The sequence below is a fragment of the Schistocerca cancellata genome, chromosome 6 (genome assembly GCF_023864275.1).
Source record: "Schistocerca cancellata isolate TAMUIC-IGC-003103 chromosome 6, iqSchCanc2.1, whole genome shotgun sequence".
In the NCBI taxonomy this organism is placed as follows: domain Eukaryota; kingdom Metazoa; phylum Arthropoda; class Insecta; order Orthoptera; family Acrididae; genus Schistocerca; species Schistocerca cancellata.
In genome coordinates this window covers 156928510-156933246 of record NC_064631.1, presented here as the reverse complement: position 1 = coordinate 156933246, position 4737 = coordinate 156928510, and the positions used below count along the sequence as shown (strand labels likewise).

The window sequence follows — 4737 nt, the reverse complement described above, 5'->3', positions numbered from 1 at the left end:
CGGATTTCCGAATTTAAAGAATATTCTTAGGTTTATTTAATTTTCGTAAAGCATGTGGAACAGGATACCTGTGGCTAAGTGTGTGAAGTGCAATACAATTAACGTCACTGGAAAACATTCATTATGTTGTCCAGAATACTGCCTACACCAACATATAACCGACGGTTACTAATCAGTGTAAGTAAAGCAACACAATCTAATTGAAATGTGAATAATTTTCGCCACGCTCAGTGCTTACATGTTTCATTCATGCAGGGTGATTATAATTAAACTTTCAAAACGCTGTAGGCATAACGTCACTGGTCGGAATGACGTCAAATTGCAACGGAATATTATCGGAGAAAGAGTAAAACATCTGGCAGAAGAAAAAAAATTGTGCTAAAATTGATCAATAGATGGCGCTGTATTTGTCAGAATACGTAAACGAAAACAACTGTCATGTGCACGACCCGCTGAATTTGGTGTAAACACGCCGGGTACACGGCTTTTCCTCCTTTCGCGCATGCGACGTTCGCCGTGATTGTCTCAATGCAGGATCGCGCTCTGCTTGTAAAGCTGTATTACAAGAATGATCATCGTGCACACGTCGCTCTGCAGAAGTTCCAGACAGTGAAGCCTTTGAAGACAGGCATTGGTCCGGTGACTACCTTGGACTGGAGAAAATGATTCGGAAATTCGAAAAGACGGACTGTTTTGGTTTGCAACTTGGTAGAGGGAGGAAACGAATTGATTCGACGTCAGTCGAAGCAGTGGCCACAGCAGTGCAGGAGGAGACGAGTTGTGGTGTGCAAACGTGTAGTGCACGGAGAATTTTCCAAATATTGGACATACCCGTGAGCACGATGCATAAAATGCTACGAATCATCCTTCTTTCCTATCCATTCAAATTTACCCATGTGCACGAGTTGCTTCCTCTTGACCTGCCACCAAGAGAGACCTTTGCTTTAGTATTTCTTGCTCGCATGGAAGTGGACAATGATTGGCCTTGGAAGATTTTGTGGACAGACGAAGCCCACTTCCATCTGACAAGATTTGTCAAAACACAGAATTGTCGCATATGGGCAACGGAAAATCCACACGCAAATCAATCAGTACCACTTCATCCTGAAAAAGTGACGGTGCAGGTTTACGGCGCCATTTTTCATAGGGTCATATTTTTTCGAAGAGACAGATGTTTCCGTTCCTGTTACCTGTACCGTCAATGCCGGCCGGTGTGGCCTAGCGATTCTAGGCGCTTCAGTCTGGAACCGCGCAACCGCTACGGTCGCAGTTTCGAATCCTGCCTCGGTCAGGGCCTTAGGTTAGTTAGGTTTAAGTAGTTCTAAGTTCTAAGGGACTGATGACCTCAGATGTTAAGTCCCATAGTGCTCAGAGCCCTTTTTTTTTCTTTTCTTTTTTTTTTTTTTTTTTTTTTGTACCGTCACTGGTAAGCGCTGTGACTGTCTTTGGCGCAGCCACGCCATTCCAGTTCTCCAACAGCGTGGATGTGTGGATGGGATCATTTTTAAGCAAGATGGTGCATCTCCGGCGGTGCAAATCCAGTTAAGCAGCTGCTGAAGCGTCACTTCGGAAATCCTAGAATTGTCAGTCGCCATTTCCCTGCAGCCTAGCCATCCCTGTCACCTGATCTTAATCCGTGTGACTTCTGGCTGTGTGGCTATCTGAAAGATGTTGTGTTCAGTGTTCCGATTGCAAACTTAGTTCCATTGAAGGCACGCACTGTGCAACACATTCTGATCGTGACCCCGGAAACATTTCGATCAGTTGTGGAACACGCTGTTTCCCGATTTCAACGTGTTGCAGAAAACGGTGGACAGCATATTGAACATGTTTTGCAACAGTCACACAGGAATTAATAATCCGATTTGATTTTGACTGACGCTTTTTATGCGGTTTTTGGCCTCATGATGAATAAAAACCCATGTGACATGCTTTTTATGCGGTTTTTGGCCTCAGGACACTTAAAAGCCGATGTGATTGATGCTTTTATGCACTTTTTGGCCTAAGAACAATTTAAAAAACTATGTGAGTGATGCTTTTTATGCTGTTTATGGCCTCAGGACAATTAAAAACCAATTTTTCCCATCCGATGTGATATGACATTGCCATGGTGGACGGGCAAACGTAACTAACAGTATCACACCTGTACACCCATACACACTGAGTAATACAATTTCTTTAACGTCAGACGTATACTGTAGGCATTGTTGAATGATTCATTTGTCGTTTGTAGTCGACTGCTATTAAATAATGATGGTTACAGCGCCATCTATTGCTACATTTTTGTAACTATATATATCCCTCATCCGGCCATCCTGATTTAGTTTTTCCATGATTTCCCTAAATCGCTTCAGGCAAATGCCGGGATGGTTCCTTTGAAAGGGCATGGCCGACTTCCTTCCGCATCCTTCCCTAACCCGATGAGACCGATGACCATTTTGAAGTATTTATTTTTGTTCTGCCATACTTTTTCCCCCTCCTCCGATAATATTCCGTTGAAATTTGACGTCTTTCTGACCAGTGGTGTTATCTGGCTCTGAGCACTATGGGACTTAACATCTTAGGTCATCAGTCCCCTAGAACTTAGAACTACTTAAACCTAACTAACCTAAGGACATCACACAACACCCAGCCATCACGAGGCAGAGAAAATCCCTGACCCCGCCGGGAATCGAACCCGGGAACCCGGGCGTGGGAAGCGAGAACGCTACCGCACGACCACGAGATGCGGGCAGGTGTTATCTCTACAGAGGTTTGAAAGTTTAATTTTAATCACCCTGGTACATCTTGTCACAGCTGCATGACTAGCACATTCCTGCAGACTACTAAAATATGCTGGGCGGTTCGAAAGCGGTAATGGAATAATAAAAAACTGAAGAACAAAACTAAAGGAGACTGGCTGCAGTAATTTCAAGAAACCTTTATTCATCACAGTCGCAGTATTCCTCATTCATAATGGATGAAAGTTCAATACCGTGTTGTCGCTGGAGTGTGACAGTCGCAATAGTAAACCGTCTTATCCCGACTTAGCTTGCTTATTCCGGGTTGGCAGCACGGTGGTGGCCTTCGCCTTTTTATTAGTTTCTGCTGATGTTTTCGCACATCCTGTACGCAGAGTACTGGGTGTATCCGATGTGCGACAGGGAACAGAGGTGAAGGTGGAGGTGGAGGTCAATTCTGCTCGGGCAATACTAACTACAACCGGTTGGAAAAGGTGTCATAAAGTCGCTGTATCCGTAATGTGTAATCCAAGGAGCAGTGATCGGCTTTGAAGTAAATACTGCGATTCGTTGTTCAGCCAACTTTACACGTCTAAAAAATACCGGAGCCCACTAAAAAACGGAGTATGCACACACATGTACGACACAACAACAGATTATATAACACCTACTGCCACAACATTGTGTTCCCTTACGATCAGTGACATACACAACAGCATTGACATCGGACATCTTGTAGTCTTGGTGAACCTATCCGATAAATCTGTTATGTATAGGGTGAACCAGAATTCCACCAACAGAATTTCGGGGGCGGTTCCGAAATATTTTCTCCATTCTTTTGGTATAAGCGACCTCTCTTTTCCAGTGGCTCGTTGCAGAATAATTAGATTTTTTGTGTTTTTCTAATCCTTTGCATCGGTGTTGTATTCAAAATACCTGCGCTACGGTGTATATTTCGTCGGCATGCACTGCGTGTGTCCGCAGCTCGTTGTCGTGCGGTAGCGTTCTCGCTTCCCGCGCCCAGGTTCCCGGGTTCGATTCCCGGCGGGGTCAGGGATTTTCTCTGCCTCGTGATGACTGGCTGTTGTGTGCTGTCCTTAGGTTAGTTAGGTTTAAGTAGTTCTCAATTCTAGGGGACTGATGACCATAGATGTTAAGTCCCATAGTGCTCAGAGCCATTTGAACCATTTGAGCACTGCGTGAGTCGTTCAGAAACAACATGTTCCATATACTCAACGGTACTTGTTGTTGACAGCAGTAATGCCTGCTTAACATCTCGCCCCCAAGCCTGCATTCAGCACTGCTCGGTTCTTTTTATTTTATTTTTTTTTACGGCAGTGTTAGTTCTACATTAGCAGTGTTACACAGTGGCATGGAAATAACTGACGAGGAGTTGTCCTTAATGCACCTCGTGTATGGGCTCACCGAATGCGGTGGAAGTGCGGCACGTCTACACTCACTTGTTTCCGCACAGACGGCAACCATGTCACAGAAATTTTTAGTCCGTACACACGGTTTTTCACTGTTGTTAAAAAGTATTTTCACAGAAACAAAGATAATTCTGGTAACAAAGTCGAATAATTGATTATTGTATCATTACTCTGTAAGAAAGCAACGGCCTTGCCGCAGTGGATACACCGGTTCCCATGAGATCACCGAAGTTAAGCGTTGTCGGGCATGGCCGGCACTTGGATGGGTGACCATCCGGGCCGCCATGCGCTTTTGCCATTTTTCGGGGTGCACTCAGCCTGGTGATGCCAATTGAGGAGCTGCTCGACCGAATAGTAGCGGCTCCGGTCACAGAAAACCGTCATAACGCCTGGGAGAGCGGTGTGCTGACCACACGCCCTCCTATCCGCATCCTCTACTGAGGATGACACGGCGGTCGGATGGTCACGTTGGGCTACTTGTGGCCTGAAGACGGAGTGCTACATTATGCTACTACTCTGTAAGAGGCCACCGGAGAGCGCAAGTCCCTTGTACCAAAATACTGAGAAAATATCCTGAATAATCTCCG

The 4737-nt window shown here is 45.2% G+C and overlaps 1 pseudogene; it reads left to right on the top strand.

Moving 5' to 3' along the window:
- The first annotated feature begins 4330 nt into the window (after positions 1-4330).
- Positions 4331-4448, top strand: LOC126089886 (5S ribosomal RNA; annotated as a pseudogene).
- The last annotated feature ends 289 nt before the right edge of the window (positions 4449-4737 follow it).